The sequence below is a fragment of the Taeniopygia guttata genome, chromosome 3 (assembly GCF_048771995.1).
Source record: "Taeniopygia guttata chromosome 3, bTaeGut7.mat, whole genome shotgun sequence".
In the NCBI taxonomy this organism is placed as follows: domain Eukaryota; kingdom Metazoa; phylum Chordata; class Aves; order Passeriformes; family Estrildidae; genus Taeniopygia; species Taeniopygia guttata.
Window position 1 is genome coordinate 40771431 of NC_133027.1, and position 25459 is coordinate 40796889.

The following is a 25459-nucleotide window of genomic DNA, read 5'->3' on the forward strand; positions in this document are numbered from 1 at the left end:
CGGCTCCGCCCCCCGGGGGCGCGCGCACGCTGCGGCCGAGCGGCTCCCGCCGCCCCCGGGGACCGTGGGCGCATCCCGGCGGAGCGGCCGCGCTGCTCCCGTGCCCCGCTCCCGCGGGCGGCGCAGCCCGGCTCAGCAGATCCGCAACCCCCCCTGCCATGGCTCACCGCCCAGCGCCGAGCAGGCAGTTGCTGTAAAGTTGGAGGCGTGTCTTTAACAATCCAGGTAAAAGATGCTGAGGAGCAGGATTAACAAATGCAGAGGAGCGCCAAGCCTCCTGCCAGGCAGGGACATAAATACGGTATGCGCTTAGTGGTACTGCAGTCCTGGTGTACGCAAAGGGAAAGTTAATATATTTCCAAGCGTCACTTTACTATATAGAGTTGTTCCAGCTGGTTTTTAAAGGACCAAGACAAACCGGTTTGTCTCCTCGTTGTCCACACGTCTAACTTGGTAAGGAGGATCTTCCAAATAGGATGTAGTTGCAATGCTAGGGTTGCATAGTGTGTGGCATTGGCAGCCATATCACTTCCAAACTGGGATAGGGTGACTCCTGATTCTGAGAAGGGGAAGGCCATAGATGATAATTTCAGAACAAAGTCTACATGGTTCAGGGTAGCTAATGTAGTGTTAAGTAATTGTTTTAATATATTAGTATGTATTAGTGCCAAGACTCACTATAGCATATTAAATGGCTGTAAAAGGATGCAAATTGATACGGAAACTTATTTTCTTACAAAGCTTGGTGTCTGAAGGAAGATTCTTTCACGATCCCTATTCCTATTCAAAGTACATTTACCTGATTGCCAGCAAGCACGTCTCTCTTTCTCATCAGATCACAACTGCACAAAGTGGACTCAGACCATTAAAGAAGAGAAAAAGGAAGCTTCTCGTTCTCCCAAATGGATCTCTTAAGCACACAGCTGATGGGATATCAGCAGAATGCTAGCAGCTACATCTAATCAAAGCACTGATACTGCTTTGATTTTTGAGGAGTTCAACTCTTGATTGAGTTCAGCAGCCCTGCACCCACAAGGTTATGACTGGGAACTGCAAGGTGGAGAAAAAGCAATTCTTTCTGTCTTCTTTACAAAATTCTTGACTAAGAATTATTTATTTATTCTTAAAATTATTTCTTTATTCTTAAATTTTCTTTTACAAGTGGGTGTGAGCACTGGTTTTTTGGTTGCAATTTCCTGTCAGAATTAAGTTCACTTCTCATCACTGTTAAATTCTGCTGCTCATTTTGAATGCAAAAGACCTAAAGAAACTGTGGGCTTTGTTTTTTGGGATTCACTCTGAACTCCTCTCATCTGAAATAGCAGCTTACAACTAACCTGCCCCACAGGGGCTTTTGATTTGTTTTGCTGTGGTTGGATAAAGTTTTAAAAGGGTTTTTCTAGCATAGGGGAGGCATGATATATTGATTCAATTTGAAAATCCTCAGATATTATCACTGCACTCCATCTTGTGGAAGAGACAACAACATGTTTTTAAATGATTCTGTAGTGGTTTGAGTAATTAAACCTAACAGTGTTTGGTTTGTACTGCCAAAACAAAGAACTACATATAGCAATGGATACAAGAAGTTGCTTAGTCTTAATTTGCCTAAGTGTACCCGGTGGGTTTCTGTAAATGTCCCTTGGTTTTAGATATGAGCTTTAAATATTCTTTGTTTTGGAAAGGAGCTTTAGGAAAGCATTCTAAGAGCCTGATTTGAAAAGCGAAACTAAAGAAGAAAAGAATCTGCTTTCTAGGTGAGGTTGCCAAGGAGCACTCCAGATTTGGGAGAGTTTTGGGGATGGTGATCCATTGGGACGATGTGGCTGGGGTAAAGACTCTGCTAAGCAAGATTGCTCTGTAGGGAACTTGCTGGGTTTGGGGTTTGGTCTGTGTGGTTTTGGTGGTTTTTTGTTACCCTTGTATTAAGTACAATAATCCAGTTGTATCTGGACAGTGTTTTGAAAAAAAAAAAAAGAAAAAAAAGAAAGTTATGAGATTCACTCATGTATTTCTGAAACTTCCTTTCATGGCTTGTGACCTTTTCCCCTTAATGTCTAGTGCTGCTTTGGGAAATCAAAATAGGTATTGAGGCAACAATTGTGAACCATAGCAGGGGCATAGTCATACATACCTGTAACTGACCAGATTCAGAGAAAATTGAGAAACTTATCTGGATTCACTGCTATAAAAAGGTTAACCTTATAATAGTTGCCCTAGGACAAGCATGAAGATAAAGCCATTTAACTTTAATGAATAACTTAAAATACAAAGGCCTAGTTATTCTAACTGTTCCGGGGGCAGAAGAAAAAAGGTTTTATTGAAAAAAGACTGTAGAAAAGCTTAGTCATTCAGACCCAAAGAAGCAGGAAAAAACAGGTCTTGCATGGGAAGGAGTTAGGAGAAAATTCTATTGTACAAATGAGGATCCTCTGAATTACCTCACCCCAGAAATAGGTTCCACAAGGAGACTGAAAGTAATTAGCAGTCATGCGTTACTTTTTCTTTTTGTTGTTGTTGGTTTTTTGTTTGGTTTTGGTTTGGTTTTTTTTTTGTTGTTGTTGTTGTTTTTTCCCCATAACTCTCCCATCCCTTTTAGTAGCAGTAATGTCTGTGCCTCTCCCTATGATGTGACATAGAGCAGCAGTGCTGAATGAAGCACTGGCCTTTTCTGTATCATTTACAAACAAGGGGGTTGGACAACAACTTGCTGAAGGCTGCTGTGTTTTACTGCTCCAGACTGAGCTGTCTAGTAAGATTGAATTGATCTAACTAATGCCTCAGTGCAAACAAAGCTTTGAAGGTGGAGTGTCTCTGTCTACTATTCTAATAGTGGAGACAGGTCTCATTAGTTCCTGATGTATACTAAAGGCGGGCAATCTTCATTGACTACAGTGTTTGTTAGCCTTTTCCAGACTCCTTGGTCGTTTTCCTAAAGCAATGACTCACTACTCCATCATTGCACTGATTACATTAAATTGTTACTATTATTGCATAGTAACATAAATAACATAATGTTTATGTTAATTCACTTTGTGCACAACTGCCAGAATTCTTGAAACAGTCCTCAATAGAAAGAAACCTACATGAGCATTTTGGCATTATTTAGACTCTTTCTGATTATGCTTTTTTATATTGTAGGTAAAAACTTGGAGCAAATTACCAGACCTTTTTGTAAAACCATTAGTATTGTGTGAGGGAAAATCAGGACAGTACTGCTCTTAAATATCTACTCCAGTTCAGCCTTGCAGATTTTTTTTTTTTTTCCCTTACAGAACAGGCCAAGAGTAATCTTGGGGCAGGAGTAAGAGGGAAGATTTCCCAAAATGAAGTCTGTTTTTTTAAAGAATTCAATATGGATGATAAAACAATGCAATTAGATTTGCGGGTTTTTCCAACAGTAGCAAGAAAACATGCAAATGAACAGAACAAAAGTCGGATGTTTAGAGAATTTATATTTGCATTTATTTTATTAAGCAGAGAGTTGTACACAATCCCAACAGAGTCTTGAGTTTCAAAACTGCCTCTGAACTCTGTGCCCAGGAGGGAAAAGATTTCAAAATGTAGTTTCTGCTATATGCAACATAAGAAAAACTCTTATCATCCTTTTTGCCTGCTTTTTTCTTTGTAATAGAATTAATTTGAAGACGTGAAAAAACACAGTATAGTGTAACAAGGAAAAGATAGTACTGAGGTCTGACCTTGGTGGATTATTCATATGTTTGAAGTTACACAGGTATTTTGTTATGCTTACCACAGTAACTGGAGCAAGGGAAGAAAGACTGGTGAGTAAGGATTATAGTGGAAAAACAGGTGCTGTTTTGAAGTGGAAATTTATGACATTGACCTGAGCATTGGTGCAGAAGGCTGGTGAATTGGAGCTGAATTTGAAATGTTGCACAAAAATGCTTTCACACCTTTTCTCTAGAAAAATTTAATCCTCTAGAGCTGTGTTTGCAATGGAGCACATTATCAGCTAATCATTTCCTCACAGCTTCATTACTTTGTTTTCTATCCTGTTTTCACTCTGAGAGGAAGAAAGAAAGAGAAAGCATGTCAATAAATTTTTTCTCATTGCCAAGCAAATATGATATAGTTTAGTATACAATTTCAGGTATTGCCACACATTCAGTCTCTCTTGGCTTCCTTTCACCATCTGACTGCTATTGAATTCCTCTTTTATTTCTTATAACAAAGATGAAAAGATGGTAAACAAACCTCATGAATTCACCTGCCTCCCAAAGGCCATTTGAGGCTTCAGTTGCTACTGTTTGCCTTTGAAGCAAGATAAACCAAAGCTGTATTGCATCTGTGCACCATCCACAGCAGCATGAAAAGAACGTTTTGAGAAAATTCAGCTTTCAATTTCCAATCTGCATGACCCGGTAATGTCTGGGCTGTAACTTAAGTAACTTAAATCCTTCAGTAATTATAATAATTTAAGGAGCCTGGTGAAGTGGAGGACAAAGCACAGAATAGTCTCCAATTTTGCTCTTAATTTTTTTGCTCAATTCTGAAAACCATGTATATTCATCCCATATGCTAGTTTTAAGAAAGGAATGAAACTCAACATTTCTCTTCATTTGAACTCTCCCATAATAGAACCAGCAAACTTCTCGCAGTTAATATGCTGGACAGGGAGGCTATGTCCAGTATTACTGAAACTGATAAACTCTTTTTAGTTTGTTTCCTTTTGTTCTGTCATCCAGGAACCAAGGGCAAACAATATTTCCTGGATTTCCTAGAGAGAAACTATAAACTCCTTTCCCCACTCTCTACCTTCCCCTACTCCCAGTTCAGTGTTGCCCATGCTTCCATGATTATGGTGTAATAAAAGAAGTCCTTCCCCCATTCCAATCCCATCTGTGCCTGGTTTTAATAATTTGTTATGGTATGACCTTCAGCCTAGATTTATATCTACTTCAGTTACTTGATATAATTTTCAGTAGGATCTCTATGATACATATTGGTATATCTGTTTTGAAACAGTTTTTTTTAACTGAAAACATAGGAATTAAAATTAGGAATGTTAGTTTTGAGCAAATCCTTTAGGATCCTTACATTACAGTCTAGGGAAACTGGCTGGAATGATTTTTCAATGTCTTTGTCAAGGAAACTATCTACAATGTAGTGTCTGAGCGTGTCCCGTTTTTTGTTCAACTACACTCTAAGAAAATAATTACAAAATATGACTTCTGCCACAAGCACCTTTCTTTTGTGATGGCACAAATTTGGTAATCTAATTCTGTGTATCATGTTAGAATTGTCACCATTCATTCATCAGCAAATTTGACTTTTTTAGAAGATGCTAGAAGTGAAGATGGACAACATAGATGCTATTTATTAGAAACATTTTAGTTTCTTTTTATTCAGAACCAAAATCAATGCCCCATGAACTTAATCTTATGAAGTTATCATTATAATAAAAGAGGTTTCTGAACTGAAAACCAATAATGAATGCTTCACAGATCCTCCAGTTAAATAAAAATAATGGTGAAAAACTCATTTATTATTGAAAGAAAACATTACATTAAATAAAATATTATTCCCATTTACCATTGGAAAATACCTGTGTTGGAATCCCCTTCTCTGAACTGGTAAGTGACTTCAGCAAAGATTGAACATGAAATAGTACTTTAAAACAAAATTTTCTGTTCAGTCATTTTAATGAAAATATAAGAATTTTACTGAGATGTTCCACATAATTTTTAGTTCTCTCTTTAAAATAGTTGCAACCCTATTTTAATTGCACCTGGGATTATCTAAGTTTTCAAATTCTCTGTAAATACTCTTTGTCCTAAATGTGCCATACAATTTTTTGAACAGCACTAGTAACTCAAGAGTGACTTTCAGTTGTGGAGGCCTTTACAATTCACACCCCTCAAAGAGGAAAAAAATGTCCTAAAAACATCCATGAATGGGGAGAATGCCCTACTTCCTTGGACTGTGGATCTTTTTTTCTCAGAGAATGGCAAGAGACCCTCTCACCAAAACACATCAGGTATTTTGAGTGTACATCAAATGCCATCTCTCCTCCAGATACGCTCACTGAAGTTCCTGCTGTGCTTTTCCCTCTGCACTTTTTATTTATACACTCCCAAACCAAGACCCTTTCAAGTTGAAGCTTCCAGATCCTGTTGGTTGTTCATGTCACCTGAAGAAGGAAGCTGGATGGAGGCATCCTGATGACAGTGGAACCTGTGTATATTCATTTCATCATTGTCCCACCTCTTCAGACAGAGCATCACTGGGCAGCATCCACCTGCTCCTTGGTTAACCTACAAAAAGCGATGAGTGATGTCAGAGTTTCTCTGCTTCATGCCCTCCTCCAGTTCACTAGGTCTGAATTTTCAGATCTGTAATGCTTCCCTTTCTATCATTTGTTGTTTGTTGTTTGTCGCCCTGATTCTTGAGGTTTCTAAAGCCTTCTGAGTTTACATTCTATTGGGAAACTTTCCCACACAGTTTCTGTAAATAACGTGTTGTTTTGCATTCCTTCATGGGGGTGGAGAGACTTGATGTACTAGTGCTTTGTCCAATGTCTTTGGAGAGGTGGCCCATTCACTCTCCAATCCACTGTCACCTTTGGAAAAGTATAAAAATTGGAGTCAGAAAATAAACTCTCTCTTTTACCTTGCAAAGTGGCAAGTGACTCGCGTTGTGCATTCTCGTGTCCTATAGCAACAGTTGTTGTCTATTTTTTGTCCTTGTTTTCATTACCTATAGCCCTCTCCCTCCCTTGGTGTTGCCTTTATGAAAGACAACCAGGGACCTGGTTCAGGTGGCAGCACGGCGGCCTGGTCTCGCCCAAGCCACTCGGGCTAATCAACACACGCAGACACCAATATGGCAGACGGTTGAAAAGCGTTTATTATCCTATCTCGTGGGTTTAAATAGTTTTAGGGGTCTTTGCTACGTCAGAGGGGGGCTGGGGGTCTCAGGGATAGTGGGTAGTGGAAATTTACCAGAACAGGTGTGGCTACATTCTTCTGGGACTCCTGGGGTTAATGGATAAGTGGGGAAGAGAGAGGGGGGGAGGGGTCTATCTTTCCGTGACATCCGTGATCTTCCGCTCCGCCTGTCCCTATCTACCACATCTCCCCCCTCCTTATCACATACAAAATGAGGTAGTTGTAGGTAGAGGCACTGGAGTGAGGTACAGACTTGTAACTTGTTAAGGAAAGGGTGGTTTAGTAGATCAGGGTAGATTTTTCAAGGCAGGTGCTGAAGGCTTTAGCTACTGACTGTGTTTGCAGTTTTTTGGTTTACAGCATTTGTTGGTGGCCTATGAACAGAATGTTTGCCCTTTCCAGACGGGCTTGAACAAACGAGACTAGTTTGTTCAGCAGGCATGGTCCTATGGTAATAGCCAAAAGCAGTATTGCCAGTGGACCTACCAGGGCGGAAATTAAAGTGGTGAGCCAAGGTGATTGATTGAACCAGGATTCAAACCAGCTCTGCTGGGTCTCCCTGTCTCTCTTTCTCTGAGCCAGTCTGTCTCGGAGTTCTGCCATGGAGTCTTTAACGACTCCCGTATGATCTGCATAAAAGCAGCATTCCTCCTTCAACGCTGCACACAATCCCCCCTGCTGCATAAACAAAAGGTCAAGTCCCCGCCTATTTTGTAAAACTACTTCTGAAAGCGAAGAGACTGATTTCTCCAGGTAGGAGATGGATTTCTCGATCCTCTGCAGGTCTTCGTCGATGGTCATTTGCAGCTGGGAGAGTCCGTGTTGCTGGGTTGCGATGGCTGAGACGCCCGTGGCGGTGCCAGCTGCTCCCAAGCCGAGCAGCATCGCGATAGTTATATCTGTGATGATTTCCCTTTTGTGGAGTCTGTTAGGTTCCTCGAGAAGATGGTATATTTCTTCGTCTGAGTGATATAGGACCTTAGAAACAATCGGAACTTGGACACAGAAATTGATAGAGTTATTAAACTTGGCAAGGAACATATAAGGATTTACTCTGGGTTTTTGGCAAACTTATATCTCAAATGTGGATGGGACTATTTACTTATTGGTCTTTTGTGGGGAGTGTCTCACTTGCACTGGTGGGGGATATTGGCTGTGGAGTAACTGAAGGGGGTATCTAAAGCATTGCTTTCGTAGAAAAGGGGGTTTAATATAATAGTAAAACTAATAGGGGTTAGTCAGGTTTGATTTGGTTTCATTTAGGGTTAGTAAAATAGCTTCTAAACAGGCTGGCTATGTGGAACACGAAGGATGGGGTATTTATTATGGTGACTTTTTTGAGCACTTTGTTACTTGATAGATGCTGTATGACCCACCTAAATAGCTGATGAGGGTAGCGGCTTGGGCCAGCTTGTTTTCCTGGCCACAAGTTTCTAAACAGCAAAATTGCATGAAGAAAGACACTGTGCATGTTTGGATCTCACCACCGTGGGATTCTCAGGTGTTGTCTGGCAGTTTGGTGGTCTGTCATCTCTTTCTGGAGCAGGGGTGTGTGTGTCACTGGGATGGTTCACAAGCGTGCTCTGCAAACAGAACTCATAGCTTCTCATTAGTTTTGTTTTGAGGGTCAGGTTCGGTTGGTAGCAGTGGTGTGCAGCAGTGGCTCTCATAGTTTCACCACGTGGGGGTTCCGACTGCCACAGAGGCAGCACGTCCCCCACATCCCCGGGGGCTTTCTCCCCACTTTCATAGCTAGGGCTACCCCGGGGTCCCGTATCGGGGGCGTCTCTTGCTGACCCTGCGGCACGGGCGCCGCTTGCGGTGGGAGGAGGCTGGGTTCGTCCGCGCGCGCCCCCCGCCCCCCCCCCCCCCCCCGTATGTCCGGGGCTGGGACCTGTATTGCTTGGCGAGATGCTCTTTTCTGCCGCAGCTTCAAGGGGTATTGTGACTGCTTTTCGGTGCGGCTTAGAACTCTATTCGGTTTTGTTTTAAACTGTGCTGGTTCCGTATCTTTTGTTTCGGGGTTCCGGTCAGCCTCCGCCGGCTCCTCGGGGCCAGCAGAGTTGTTGCCAGGCTCCGCGGCGGAAGTCAAATGCCAGGGCACTTCCGGGGCTCCGCGCCGTTTTGTTCGGCCCCGGGCTCGCTCCACCCCGCGGGGGAGGGGCCGCTCCCGCCCCCCCGGCTCGCCGCGCCCCTCACGGGGGGTGGTTTTTGCCTTATATGGTGGCGGCTCCCGGCGCGGCCGCTGATTGGCTCTCTGCCCTCTGCCGCTCTCCGCCCCTTTCTCCCGCGCGCGCGCGCCCCTGAAATCGCGCGGGTTTTGAGTTTTCGCGCCGGGACCGCTCAGGCCCCGCCCCTCTCTGCCGCTCCCGGCGCCATGTTCAAGGCGGCAGCGTGGCCACGCTGCCGTGCCTTCCCGGGCCGCGGCTTCTGCGACTCGGGCTTCCCCCGCTAGCCCCCGCCAAAAGCGCTCCGCGCGCGGCTGCGCTTCTGGCAACGGATTTTCGATCGGCGGCGGCGGGACGTATCGGCAAGCCGCGGTTTCTCGGGGCTTTTTTGCGGCAGGGGTTCCCCGGGGGTTTTCCGCGGCGGGGGTGTCCCGGGGGGCTTCTGCGGCGGGGCTTGGTGCCGCTCCGCTCGGCGCGCCGGCGGGGAAGCGGCGCGGAGCCGCGGGCGGGTTTGGGTTCCGGCGGGAGCGGAGTCACGCTGCTCGGAACGCGCCCCGGCGGGATCGGGGCCGCGCCGCTTGAAACGCGCCACTCCGGGGGCTGCGCTGCCTCTGCCGGGCTGGGCTGGGCTCAGCTCCGCGGCGGGGCCGGGCTGCGCTCTGATCCGGGGAAGGGGGTGCCGCGCTGAGCCCTCCCGGGTCTTCGCTCCCGGGTGGACTCTCCTCAGGGACGGTCCGCGCTTTCGCCCCCGTCCCGAGCTCGGCTCTAACTAATAAACACGTGCGCGCTGCATTCTGCGTCTCTTGTTTTTCTATTGCCTTGCGCGGGGTTTTTTCTACCTTGCCCCGCGCCGTAACGTTCTTGCCACTGTCTGAGGATTTTGCCTCCCCGGCTAGCGTGGCTGTATACTGTTCCCATATCCCCGGATGCATAGCATCCACTGAGCATTCGGTTGCTCCAAGTTCAGGCAGCCTTGCTATAGCAAGATAAAAGTCCCTGAGCTTAAACGCGATATTTCATTGCTTCATACTTACGACCCATGCGACGCTGTCCATGACGCTCGCGGGTCCGGGGACGTCTCCCCTACGCCTGGGTACGGTCTGACCGTCCTGGCCGCTGCTTCTGTCCAGGTGAATCCCGTCCACCGGGGGGCTTTTCCCTTTTTTTTTTTTCTTCTTTCTTCTTCTTTTCTCCCGGGTTTCGGCACCAGATATGTTGCCTTTATGAAAGACAACCAGGGACCTGGTTCAGGTGGCAGCACGGCGGCCTGGTCTCGCCCAAGCCACTCGGGCTAATCAACACACGCAGACACCAATATGGCAGACGGTTGAAAAGCGTTTATTATCCTATCTCGTGGGTTTAAATAGTTTTAGGGGTCTTTGCTACGTCAGAGGGGGGCTGGGGGTCTCAGGGATAGTGGGTAGTGGAAATTTACCAGAACAGGTGTGGCTACATTCTTCTGGGACTCCTGGGGTTAATGGATAAGTGGGGAAGAGAGAGGGGGGGAGGGGTCTATCTTTCCGTGACATCCGTGATCTTCTGCTCCGCCTGTCCCTATCTACCACACTTGGGGGTCTTCAAGGTTTTGCTTATGCAAAATTCTGTTTTTCTAAACAGAAAAGCAAATAGAAACAGCAACAGCAAGAGAAACTGTTTACAGAGTTCACACAAGCTTGGGCACCATCTTCAAACTCTTCTTTGTACTCGCCTAGCTTCTCTGGCTCTTACAAAGGTAAATCATTGCCTAGTCCTTTCACTGTCCCTTTTTTTTGGACTTGTTGTAAATGAACTTATCCAATTCCTGTCTGAACTTATTGCTGGTATCTGCTTCCACAATATCTTTTGGCAGCAAGTCCAGAAATACCCTAGCCACTGGAAAGTAATGTGTTATTTTTATCTGTTTTAATTTAATTTCACTGAATGAGCCAAACTCTGAAATTTGATGAAAAATATTAATCCTTATAGCCACCTTCATGATTTCATAAAGCTTGAAGAAGTTTCACCACTGCCTTCTCCCAGTTCAAAATTTTTGAGTCTGATCTCCTAAGACAGCCTCTCCCTTTAATAATTTCGGTTGTCTTCTGTGTATCTTCCCTACCTTTTTCATGTCCTATTCCAGATATTAAGACAAATTTATTTTAGGTCCCATGAACTTTTACCATCTTTTGTATAATGCATGAACATGTCTATTAATCCCAGTGCTATAAGTCTTCCAAAGGAAAAACTCTACCTGGAATGAAGTGGAATTATTATTTAAATAAGCTCAAACATATCTTTGTTATAAGGTAGATGAGATGAAAAAGCAGTAGATCCTAGCTAGGAAGACAGTAGAGAGCAAATTAGACTTGTCTTTGGATCAGTATCTGAGAGCAAAGATTGAAAAGCCAGTTGCTTATTTTGGGGCTGGTCATCTCCATGCTGAGGATGGAAAGAGGAGAGGAAGGGGTGTTCCTTAAACATTATTGAAGTCTTCATAGATTCTGAGTTTTTTTCTTAATTTCATTTCCAATTTTCAGATGCAGAAGTGCCAAAAGTGAACAACTAGGAGAGGTTTTTGTGACAGCAGCTCCCTGGCCACAGAGAGCAATGCACAACTTTCCCAGGCATTGTCTGGGGGAAGGCTGTGAGAAGATCAGAGAAAAGAATGAGAAACAAGTCTTATCTTCACTTGCTGCACCTGTTGTGGAATGTGTTACGGAGATTTGTTTACCAAAGGGTGGTTTCTTAATTGGCCAATGGTAACGGTGTTTAGATTGAAGGACCAATTTGGTCCACCTGTATCATGATTGTCTGTAAGGGTGATAAGTTTCTTAATAAGTACAGTATAATAAAGTGATTGATCAGCCTTCTGAGAATCATGGAGTCAATGCTAATTATTACCTAGCTGGGGGCCTTCAGCGTAAGGTTTTATTTGAGACTTTATGACATTGAGCTGTTTGTGTGTGTATGTTTGGAGATAGCCCTCATATGATGCACTCTTTGGCTTGAAGGCCTTTAACTAGAGTTAAGACAAAGAGATACAGGTTGAAGAATTTATTTTAAATCTATTTTTATTAAAGAATTAATTGCTTTCTAGAAATGAGACATTTTGCATATTACTTTTTTCTTGGCACATTAGCCCTTCTCAATTCACTGTTCATATAAAATAACAATGTAGGACACCTGTAAAGGCAATTGCACAGACAGCAGACTGTTCTCTTATAAGATTCTTTGCTGGTTTCGTTTTGTATTTTAAAAATCCAGACATTTTAAATCCCATTTTATAACAAATAAAATAAGGTACTCTCTTTGGGGAGTTTTTAGGGCATGTTGTAAAATATCCAAAGAATACATAAAATACCTATGTAAAAATGAATATTTTCACACTGTTCTATTCTTATGCATGCTCATTACTGGAGAGGAAAGGATTAGTAATATGAAAGCCCTATACCCTTTTAAAGCAACTCTGTGTTATTAAAAGTAAACAAGTTTGAAGAATGAATCTTTTACTAATGACCAGCATACCCTCTCCATTTTTGTCTTCAGGTAGACCAGCTGACACCAGATCTTGCTTTTTTTTTTAATACAGGGAGGAGATGATTACAGCAAAGTTGTGTTTTAACTAAAAAACTTGATAAAGCCATCATTTTTTCAATTTCACATCATGCCTACTGAAGCATATTTCTCTGGATTGTTCTGCATAAAGTCCTTTATAATACTATGATTGATGCCTATAAGTACACAGACAGTGAGATTGCAATCACCAAAGAGGGAGAAGAGCTATGAATAAATTTAGGGTTGAAATTTCGAACATTTCTAATAATCAGAAGAATCAGGTTCTGGAATAGTTTTTCAGCAGAAGTCTTGGTAGGATGATCTTTCAGTACAGAGATGACATATGTGATTTCTAGCTCTGCCAACTTAATCACAAGACTGTAACACAGCCTGCAGTCTTTATTTCTTGTGCAGAACCAAAAAATAAAAATCCCAATATTTAATTCCATAGTCTAAGCATCCTACTGTCTGTGTAGGACATAGCTGCATTTTTAATTTAGGGAATGAAAGGAAAAAATCCACATATTTTTCTCTACTACACCTTGCCTGTGAGCTCTTACGGAGCTGTGGATTATTTAACATAACTTTTGTGAGAGTGTCAGTGGAAGTTTTAGACATGATTGTTTTTCTGCTGGAGGGCACTGCCATCAGAGTAGAGCTGGCAGAAAGGCTCATACAAGTTTCTTATTTTCTTCAGCAAAAGGTCATCCAAGATTAGCTCAAAATACATTAATCAGTAGGTTAAACTATGCCAGCTGACTTTGTGCAGAAGTAGATTAGGAATGCCCACAAAGGCCATTCCACAGCTGAGCTCCCGAGGCAAGTGAACTCAGAAAGGACAGCTTCTGCCATTTCTGTGGTGACTGACACAGCTCAGTAGCTGTATCCATGCAACCAGTTATTTCTGCTTCCATCTGAATTACAGTCTCCTTGCAGAGAAGACTGTTGAAATACTAGGCTTGTAATGTTTCTGGTCAGGTTGAAAATGCTGTGCTTCCAGATATATGCATTCTGAGATGCTTTCCTGTGGTGCACTGAGAAATGCCTGATAGATGGAAGGAAAAATCAATGGGCAATACAGACTTGTGCCTGCTTCCATGCTGCCCTGATGCCTATTTCTTCTTGGCCTGTTTGGATGGTTCTGTACCACAGTGCTGGTCCTTCTAAGTGCTGAAACACTGCTGAATGGGTGTTTGACACCTTGGCCAATGAATGTCAGTAGATCTTTACAGGAGCAAGAAGTAAGAAATGTGTACCAAATTATAACGTGCTTTCCAGCAGTGAGTGATTTATGAACTTCCTAAACCACTTGTTCTTCCTAGGAGTTACATCCCAACTGCTGTGTTTATTAACTACACATTAATTTTTACTTCAGTGTTGATTTTTTGAGATTTTTTTTCTACTTTGTTTGAAATCTGCTTATGCTTTTATCTCATGGCAATGAGTTCCACAATTTAATTATACATTAAAAGAAGGACTGGTTTGCAGGACTCGCAATGCACTGTAGCTATACATTCCTCAAAGCCTGTTTGCCATTTTAGTGCCCTCGTTGCAAAGTTCCAGCCTACAGGGACACAGAGAAACTAGAAATGGGAAAGATCTATTGTATCACAGGGTTAGCTCCAGCTTTAATAGAAAATGTTTCAGTCACAGCTTGACATGATAACATCAATGTACTTAAAAGATACAGCAGGTCTCAAAACAGTATGCAGGGTGTGAAAACAGACTTCTACAGCCCCCAGGGTGTTTTTCCTCAACAGAATGAACAGGGCAGGATTCATGCTAGAGCTGCTGTGAACATCTCTATTGGAATAATTGATATTTTGAGTAGGCTTGTCATTTTCCGGACCACTGTGGTTCTAAAGATATTTCTTGTCTTTCTTCAACAGTTGCTAGACTAACACTGTGTGCATTTCCTTGTATAGGTATTACATTGCTGTATTAATGAACCACAGATTATAAGTATCTTCATGGGGAATACAGTTGGTTTTCCATACCATAAACATTGGTTAAAGAAGAGGCAACAAATTGGTGACAGTTTACCACAAACAGTCAGTCTAGAAGTAGAGCTCAGTCTTAAAACAATGTAACTCACTGTGGCAATTTTCTAAGGATTAAGCAGGATTGTTTCTCACTGGAAATTGCTTGATCAATAGTGGGTTTCTTATTTTTCCCCTAAGCTTCTTCTGTATTTCAAAAGAAATGGGAAATTAAGGAAGTGTTACATCACTTTATTTTAGATCAAATTAGAGTATCACAGTAAGATTATATAAATTATGAAATAAAAACAAAAGAAGAACTCAGAATAACCATGAATGATTGAAAAACACAATTTCCTCAGGAATAATTCAGAATAAATAAAGATCAGCTAGTTTAAACAAAAACTCCTTCTCCTACTGAGGGCTTTTCCTAACAAACAGCAATGTCAACACTGCAAATTTATATAATATATTAATTAAGTGGCTGTCCAAAATGATATAAAGATGATTTATGTGAATATTTCATACACCTCTAAAAACCAATCTCTTATTGAACAGAAAAATTGTAATTATCAACAATAATACACTGTATTTTGGATCAGCAGTGTGATTTCTGGGTATCTGAATAATTCCATCTGTAGGCAAAATACATGAGCTGCTATCCATTTTCCTTTTCTCAGAAAATAATAGGAAACAAATGTTGAAGAAAATGCCTAATTATGTGCTAAAAACATTCCTCCAAATCAATCCTCAACATTTGATTAAAATATCATAGATTTTACATTAACACAGATATTTTTTTTCTCAAGGAGGGAAACTATATTATGGTTTTTTTTACTCAGGAAGCTTTAAATCATTCAGTCCTGTTATTGGATGAAAATATTTATTTCCATCCTTTTTTAAATGGAAGTTTCTAAGCCTTATGATTGTAAAGAAAATATTATAAACCTGCAGTAAAGATTCAGTAATTGTAAACTAAGTGAACCCTAAAATCCCCATACTTTTAAAATTCTATGATGCTTGAGGGCATTAATACAATTTTTGACAACTGGGACAAAAGACTTTACCATGCTTGGAACTGAACGATGTTGTAATTCCTTCCTCTTTGCAGCCATTTATTGTAATGAGAAATCACTTAGATGGTTTTATATCCTCACTTTGCATTCCAACAAACTCATACAGATTAGGTGACTCCAAAGTGAAGATGCTACTTATTTTTTAATGTAGATCCTTTGTTACAAAGTGCCCTCAATTAATGGGAACATTCAGTGGTATGCTGAACAAAGACAAAAAGCTTTTATAACAGATAAAATTTTGAAAAACTCAGTAATTCATCGCATCACCTGCCTGAGTTTATTTTACCTAGATAGAAATGCCATACATGTTTTAATTAGCACAGTATATACTATTGCTAGGTTTTAAACCAGGTTCAGGTTTTTAATATCTGATAATATATGTAGCAAGAAGAGTAAATTGCCAGTTATAGTTAGCTGAACGCAAAATTTAGTACAGGGCAGTTACTTAAAAGAACTCAATTCTATCAACCCAAATCTCAAAGCTCATCATAGACTTTTTATATACTTTTAACCATTATAACTGGCTCTGATTTATATACATTTCTAACTGAAGCAAGCCTTCCAGACTGCACATGCATGAAATCCACCTACTAGGTATATGGGGACTGTGGAGCAAATAAGATACAAGCAGCTCCACAATTGTGCATTGACTTTGAGGGAAAAAATTAATAAAATTAATGCCTAGTGAACCATTAGCATCACCACAAAAATTTTGGAAGTCTGGTCAAAGCTACCCTTCTCCATTCCCACTGAGAATTCACGTAGTTAAAATAGTAGTTTTATCTAATATTCCTTTTTTTTTTTTTTTTTTTTTTTGGGTACTCAACATTAATTTTCAGTGTAATTCTCTCCCAGGTGTTTGTGTTCTACAAAAGATTTTTGTTTCTAAGTGCATGTTCTGCTCTGGTAATTATCCCTCCTGCACTGTAATTCAAGCCTGAAAGCTGATTTATTCTCCATGTATTCTTGTTACAATTAAATGTGTCGCCTTTGTAACTGACTTACATCTGACAAAGCTGATCTAAACAGTTGCAGAAATGTCTCATTGCCTTCGCAGTTATGAGCCCAATTAACTTGTCAGCATTTTCCAATGGTTATTTACTACAGATTTACCACAGATCTAATCAGCTACAGAGGCAGGAGAAGGACAACTGGGGTAGGGAATGTCTTTCCTTGCACTTTTCTAGTAACAAATGGATCCTCATGACACAAGTATTTTTGGATCTGTAGGAGTCAAAATGGTGGTGGAGCAAAAAATCATTGTTCAGTGATTGTGATCTGACTCTGAAGCCTACTGAAATTAGTTTTTGTATGAATAATTATTTCATTCTTGGTTATTTCTACAGCCACATTTAAAAATGAGATTATCCCATCTGTTTTAGCATACTTCAGATGTCATTGGCATGCAATTTGCTACTTAAAGACCAGCTTCTGCTATCTTTGTTCATCATATCTCAAAATACCACAGCTGCATGGAAAAGGTGAAAACAGAACAAAATTACAACATAAGCTATTGTGCTGATATCATTAATCCCTTTTATAATTTGCTTTTTGCATGTATGCTGTATCTTCCAAACTAAATTACTGTAGATCCTCCTAGGGAAGTATCACAATTAAAGTTGTATGATTTAAATACAGCTAGAGACAGCAAGGCACCTTGCTAGAGAGCAGGTCAATGCACATTGTATTTCCTGGAGCTGTTGAAAAGTGCAAAGATCAGAAGCTGTTGATCTAGCCTGACACCTTTACAATTATTACTGTGTTCAAAACACCTTCATTCTTTTATGAGACAACAAGCAGCTACTCCTTTGAGAGGGCTCTGGTCTCACACTGTGGATCTGTTTCCTTCACCACTGCAACCATCAGAGCAGCAGAGCATTCCCTTCTGGCAGGGGGGCAAGAGCAGCAGCAGCACTGGTGCTGCCAGAGGTTCCCAGCAGCCTCCTCCAGCTCTTAGGTCCATCACTGCCCACGAGTGACATGATGCAACCATGGTGTTGGTGGTGCCAGGTGGATTGGGAAACACATTCGCTGTTAGGGTTCATCAAAACCTGTGACTCCAGAAGGTTTGGCACTCTGTAAGTGTGGTTATTTTCAAACCTTGCTGCAGTGAGAGGAGATGGTTTTGGTCTGGGAAAGTATGTATTGTGTTCAAACATAAAATCATGTCGATCTGTCCATAGATAGGTCAAGTTGTAATCCTGGTTTTAAGATAATTTGAGTTGTAATTTTGGTTTTAAAATACCTGTAATGAATATAAAACTACAGTTGTTTCTTTTCAAAGAGGGCGCTGTGGAAACCATGGTAACTAGGGTGGCATAATGCTGCTACCTTGCTCCTGAGTGATAAAAATGCACGTAGAGTTTGTGCTTAGCAACAAAAGGGTTGGGTTTTCAAATAGCTCCCTCTAGTCCTCCATTACAGCTGCCACCCTTGTCCTATGCAGTATGTATCCCAAGCTTCATACTTTCATGTTCATTAATCCTTTAGGCATTCAATAAGCAGCAGAAAATACATTTCTCACAAAAGAAAGTAATTTAATTTTTCTGGCTATTGCTTTAAAAGATTACAAAACTCAGATCGCTTCCCTGTTGTGAAGTATGACTCATCCTTGCCCAACATGTTGGATGTTCACTTTAATTAGATATGTGCATCTAAGGATTGTTGTAAACACTTGCTGTTAATAGCATATTACTCCCTGTTTTACAATGGGAAGCATAAGCAATCCTAATACATTTAATACATTAAGCTGTCCATTTTAAGTCATGCTAGGGCAGCACACTGACAGAAATTAATTAGGGAAATTCTTTAATTAGCATATATTGGCTGCCTTACAAATCACGTTGGCATGAAAAATTGGAATAATGCAAATTTTATTCTAAATATTTTCTAAATACTAAATACTGTTACACAAATCTTTGATATCTGCCTGTGTGGTAAATCTGGATGGAGTTCCAGTTTATTTATAATAATGAGTGAAAAGAGATAAAGTATTGCTACTTTCTTGTTGCTACATGTGAAGTACATGTGGTACAGAATATGGGTTGGAAGGGACCTTTAAATGTCATTTAGTCCAACCCCTCCACAATGAGCAGGGGCATCTTCAACTAGATCTCGTTGCTCAGAGCCCCATACAGCCTGACCTGCAGTGTTTCCAGGGATGTGGCAGCCTCTGAACAACTAGTTCCAGGTTTCACCCCTGTCTTAAAAAGAAAATATTTCTTATGTCTAGTCTACATTGACCCTCTTTTAATTTAAAGCCATTCCCTCTGGTTTTATCACTTGTCTGCCTGTGCAAAAAGTCTGTCCCTTTCTTTCTTACAGGCCCTCCTTAAGTACCAAAAGGCACCTATAAGGTTTGCCCAGAGCTCTCTCCAGGCCTCTCCATCCCCAACTCTCTCAACACTTACTCATTAGGAGAGGAGTTCCATCCCTCTGGTCATCTTCATGGTCCTTCTCGGGACCCATTCTAACAGGTCCATGTCCTTCCTCTGCTGAGGACCCCGGCTGGATGCAGTACTCCATGTGGGGTCTCACTAGATTGGAGTAGAGGAGTCCCCCCTTGACTTGCTGGCCACACTTCATTTTCATTTCACATACACATATTTTCTTCAGTACAGGCAGGTGAAATGTCTTTATACTTAGCTGGGATCTAACCAGCCCACACACCAGTGCCAGCATATGACACAGCACAAATTGATGATCCAGAGATTTTACAATCTCTCTCTTGGGAGATGGTAAAAAAGAACAGGAATTAATATTCCTAAGTGTCGTTCCAAATGTAGCTTAGCATACTTGAGTAAGCTTGACTGCTCTCAAAATCTAATATGAGAATGCTAATATCATGTGGTATTTTTATGTATATGTCTTTCTCTGCTGTGCAGAAATGAATCATATTTGTCTGTAAGCAACATATCTATTTTTCTCTTTTCAAAGTTCACTGACATTTACTGACTCAGGATGTACAGTATTTCATAACCATAATGCTGTATAACCATGTGTTAAAAGGAAGACTCTAGGGTGTTAGACTGACTTTATTAACATCATCTCTACTTTAAGAGTGTTTTCACATGGTCAAATCAATAGCACATGACTTAAACATTATCATGCCTTTTACTGCTCAGAAATCTTCACAGGGTACCACTTCACACTTCCACAGAAGAGTATATTTCAATGTTTTTGTCTGTCAGCCAGAAAAATATTTGAACAACAAAATCTGACCTAGTCTTATCTCTGAGAATTTTATAGACGCCTTACTGTTAACCTGAAGACCTAATTGTACATACTTTTGATCACATGCATAATTTCTTTTGGTGGAAACCTGACCATTTATGTAAATGAAGACTTATATCTAAGCTGCATGATCAGGACTTGAGAGTCTAGGTCATTCCATTCACTTAATGAGGATAATGGTGTACCCCTGCACTGGCACAGGCTAGACTTCACCTTTTCTCCCACAGTCCTTTTGTGGCAGGTCAGAATTTTTTGGCTTTCTTTTACCTTTAATTTCACTTAAACACCTGCCAGCAAGACAAATGTTTGTATATCACAGGACTATCAGAGAGTCTTCCTGGAGTGATTTAAGTGACATGACAACAATTTGGTGTATGCTTCTGAGGCAATGATCAAAAAAACAGCAACCACATTTTTCATGTGTCTGATGTAGACCTGAGGCATAAAGAAATTGTGGAATTTTTTGTGTTGTGTCATTAAGAAAATGTGGAAGAACTTGAAAGTAAAATGTTACCTCATTTATGCCTTTCAATACCATTAAAGCATAGAATCAAGGCATCTTAACAGTCTGTAACAGATTTGTTTCCAAATATTTCATTAAGTTTGATGCCTTAGAAAATGCATAACAACTATGGATCTTTTAAGCATGTAATAAATGGAAACAATTTTCAGAAAGTGTTCAGACTATAATGTAGATTCTGTAACCTTATTACCAGATAATGTTACTACAGAGGAGTTGCTAAGAGAAGAGGAGCAGTTGTGAGCTTATGTATAATTTTTCTACATTACTGTTCATTAAATAAAAGAAGGCAATATTATTTTCATTGGTAAACCACAGAAAAAAGCAAGGATAAGTTTTGCCTGGATTTTTGCTTGTTTCCTTGTTCACCCACCCACAGCCCTGGCTGCTGCTTTCCAGAGACAAATGCATTGCCTGGTACTAAGTATAGGTAGAGAAAACATGCAAGCTGACAGGAAGAGTGATGGTGTTACTATTGCAGGGATATTCCTTAAATTGTATTTTTATATTCCGTTTAATGATTTCTTTGTATTTTAAGCTATATTATAATGCCTTTTCCATCTATTCATGTTTTATAGATGAGATGGTAGAGTTAGCTCCAAGTAGAAACAGGAACTGGAAGGATGATATTGCCAGCAAAGGAGTAAAGCATAGATGGATGGAACAAAGTTTCTTTCCAATAATTTTTAATATTCTGGTGATGCTGAAAGATATTTGGCCAGGCATAAGCAATATGGCTAAACTCTTCCATCTCCCATTCTTCTAGCAGAACAACAATGGGCAACAGCCACAAGTTGCAACAGGAAATTTCACCCAGCTGTTAAGAAATTACTTTTCTAACAAAGACAGTTAGGCACTGTTAAGCATGGGTTGCCCATGTTGTAGAATCTACAGGATTGGAATGATTCAAAGCTTGACTTCACAAGATAAATGATTCCCTTACAATCTAAATTACTCGGTGATTCTATGAATTCAAAAATGTTTACAACACAGTGCCCAGTGTTTTGAAGTAGCAAGTGGACTGCCTCATTCCCAAATGAAATGCTCAGTTCTTCTTCCAAAATCATTCCTCCTGCCATTAGATCAGAAGTCTCTAGATGGCTTCCTGCAGTTGACTTGGAAGCTGCCCAGACATGGTTAAAACTGTCATCTAGGTCCTGCAGGTCAGTAAGACCCCAGTGCTCCTTATTCCTGTTGCCTTTGTATGACCTTGATGGAACAAGGACAAGCTTTGAAAGTATTACAGACCTTATAGATGCTGCTAATGATCTGCAATTTTATGAGCAAAATCAAAAAGTGAAATAGAAATATTTTGGTAGCATGGCAAGAGATGCATATGAAAAAAAATGTGCCTAGGAAAAGTCTATATTTATTTCTCATACCTATAATTTTTTAGTCCTACTCTGCTGCTAGCAGACCTCAGGAAAAAAAATATAGGTAATATTATTCCTAATAGCAAAACAGAGAAAAAACATAGCAGTAAATGAAGTAATGTTTTGTGTAATGACTTCTCCAAGAGCTATGAAGTGTCCTTGCAGAACACTATTACTCTTGTTATCATAGTTTACATTTAGTAGCTGATCCTGGTAAGTCACTTTCACAAATGATGCAAACAGGTCCCTTGAGATGGCCCTGCATAAATTTAATTATGTTCTTATAAAAATCTCTGGCCACCTGCAGCATATATAGATTTGCCAGGGCTTTGGGGGAAAGTTTGAATTGCAGAGAGGGGTTATTTGCAAGGATTCAGCAACAAAACCATCTGCCTGCATCTCCTCCACAGCCTGAAACTCTATTTTTGTCTAGTGTATTTAGTGGAGGGATACAACAGATAAGCTGTTTTCTCATCTTTAAGCCACATTTTTTTCAACTGCGTCTTTAGATAACCACTCTGCAACTCCAGAAACAGTTTGACCTATTGGAATGAACACTGGATTTTTATCTCTTAAGTAACCATTTTTTCTTATCATGAAAATAGCTTGAAAACAAATAGAATGTGAAGTTAGTTTAGATTCAAGTTGTCTTCCATTTGAAACAAACCTTTGATGAAGACTGGAAAAATGCAGCATATCCATGTCCAGCAATGGGTGTAGAAAGAATGAAAATCCTTCATGACACATTCTTCAACCTGACATTTGAATAATTACCTACCATTTCCCTCTCTCATTCAGGAAACCAAGATAATCTGTGCAGGAGAAGGCAAAGCAGATGCTATCATTTCACCAAAGACAAACGATGATTTTAGAAAAGGCATTTCATGTTATTAAAAACTAAAAACGAGGGAAACTGTCACAGAGCCTGTGACAGAAAGGAGTAGTAGCCCATCAAGAGCCCTATGTAATTTATATCAGTATGTCCTTCATTTTGACTTGACTTTTACATTTAGGTTTTCATCTTTCATTTTGAGCAGTATTGAGCAGCTAAGACAGAAGAAGCAGTTCGTTTTTCACAGTGTGTTTTAAGTTGCAGCAAACTCAAAGGATTTGAATAAGCATGGCTTACACTCAGTTCAGCTTTTGTTCTTGATTGAGAACTAATTACACTTTTTTGGCAACATTAAACATGTTATGCTAGAGTGCAATGTTGTAGCAAGGGCTGAATTCTGTAACAAGTTCCACAGAAGCAGAATGATTGCACAAATTTTTGAGCCTAGAAATCTAACAAGGGTTTCTCATACTGCTCTGTCAGTAAAACGATTTCCTTAGCATATCTCCAAAACACTGCAGTTTCACTGCTTTCTGAGGGCTAGAGAATTATATATGTATGTATAGAGTCATGCATCACAAGCAGGCATTTTGCTATCTGTTGAAAGAACAGACTTGACTTTTAGTAGCATTTTCCCAGCTTTTAATCATAACTATGTGTCCATGGTAGAATTAAAATAATTTTATCCAAAATGTACTCAGCAGTACATTTATTTCAAAAGGGTTAAGAAGTCTTGATTAAATGTCAACCTATTAAGAGAGTCACAAGAAAAATGGCTCCATTTCTCAAATTGCTACATTAATGAAAACTTTGCAATATAAAAAGGGTTTAATATTGCATGTGCCAAAGTGAGCTGATAGAATTTATCTTTGTTAAGTGATGACAGCTGTGAATTTGTTCCCACAAAGGAAATCTTTAACTGGTGACAGCTAATTGAGAAAGGCAGAACACAGTATGAAATTTATTTCCACTTTCTTCCTCTGCAGAGAAGCAAAGGCATGAGTCTGGCATTTTTTCTTCCTGAAGACATCTTCAGTAGCTTGTTTTATACTGATTCATTGCTATTCAATGCATTTGCTTTCTATTTATTCCAGTTTCACTATAGCTTTAGGTAGACAGTAAATCAGCCTCACTCAATGTACACAATTAATTGCCTATCTATGAAACAGGACTAGAAACCTGACAGATGATGCTTGTCAGCAAAGTAGAGGGGTATGAGGAGGACTGGATTTAGGTAAGTGTAGGAATGGTAGTAACTAGAATGTGACAAACTTTGTTTAACACAAGTCTTAGCATTTATTTTGGAGAGTGACCAAAGGAAAAAAGGAGCCTCTGAACAAAATATTTTGTATTGTTTGAACTGTTCTTAGAAATAAATATCATCTTATACCACCACACTTAAATATACTTTTAAAATTAAAAAAAAAAAAAAAAAAGGTTTTAACAGTATGCTTTTCAAATAAATAACCTAGAGATAATGCATTTAAAAAAATTCATAGCAGCATTTTGGTACATCTGTATGTCCAGCTTTTTGCCCCTAAATTTTGTGCAAGAAAAACATACCCAGTTGTAATAACTTGTTTCTCCCTGTAGGTGTGTCCAGTAAACTGAATATATGGTGGCTCCAGCCAAAGGATAGCCACTGATGCTGAGAATGGTAAAGAGTTTCTTCTTCTCAGTTATAAAAGTATCTTTTTTGCTTTGTTTTCTGCCATGTTAATGAATTAAAGTGGTTCATCAAGTGGTCTGACAATTGCCTGAGATAGCAAAAAGAGAGGACATGGGCTGTAGTGGGCTGTAGCACTGGAAAGGGGTGGGGTGATAAGGAACAAAGAAGGCTTCCCTCCCTGAGCAGCAATGAGCCCCTTCCCCTGCCCGCCAGGCTGTAGCCTCTACCACTGCCCCACCTGAGCCCCACCAATAGGGACCTGAGCCCTGATATGCTTAGTTGTGATGAAAATTCAGGGTGTAGAGGAATTATGCAACTGAGATACATAGGTTCCAGCTTTTAGGGGACATGGAGACTGCTGAGATAGGCTCTACCTAACATTCAGTTCTGCTTGACCTTAAGAGAGATGCAAATCCACAGCCTCACTTTACAAGGGGACACCTAACCATCAAGCCTGTGGCATCCTTTAGGCCACAGTGTTGTGCTGTGAACCCCAGAGGCTGGGACAGAGGGCAAGGAAGGGTGACATGCAATGCACGACTCCTGTATATGTGGCAGCTGTACAAGGATCTGACCATCCAGGCTTACTGTGCTCTGCCCCTACTTTAATTGCTCTGACTCTACTTCACACTCCACATGTTGCTAACCAGTCACGAACTGTGCTGATTTTTTTTGGAACAAAGCCCTGTGCAATTAACAAAAGGGCATACTTCAGGTCAGAGAAAATGTCTCAAAGACTCCCCTTTTATCTCTTTTCACTCTGTCAACACAGGCAATTATAACCAGCTCTGCACTCCCAGAGCACCTAGGTTACCAGCGCTGTCTGTTGTCCTTTCTCCAGACCCCAAGCTCTGTGTGCTTCCAGTTGTGACTTTACACTCAGGCTTCCAGTTCCAACAGCCCTGGCAGGACTGACTCTAGCTTTCACCAGCACCACATGTAACTTATCCCACTCAGCAGTGGGATTCCTCAGTCCTTGTGTGATCCCAGCTTTCAGGTGTGGGTGCCACTGAATGATTTTTGTAAAAGTAGAGATTCATGCAAACACACCATCACTTCCCTCAGCTTACTAAAAACAGTGACCTCATGCCACTCATGCATTTTCTATTCCCATGTGGGGAATCCTTATAGGAGATAACTGTGGGGTCTGTCTGGCTCCAGTTG

At 40.7% G+C, this 25459-nt stretch overlaps 1 long non-coding RNA gene across 1 annotated transcript; it reads left to right on the forward strand.

Annotated features, from left to right (window-relative positions):
- Positions 1-17: 17 nt before the first annotated feature.
- Positions 18-11934, forward strand: LOC115494294 (uncharacterized). Its single transcript, XR_012054970.1, has 3 exons — positions 18-225; positions 10697-10811; positions 11596-11934. It is a non-coding gene; the product is annotated as an uncharacterized lncRNA (long non-coding RNA).
- Positions 11935-25459: the final 13525 nt, after the last annotated feature.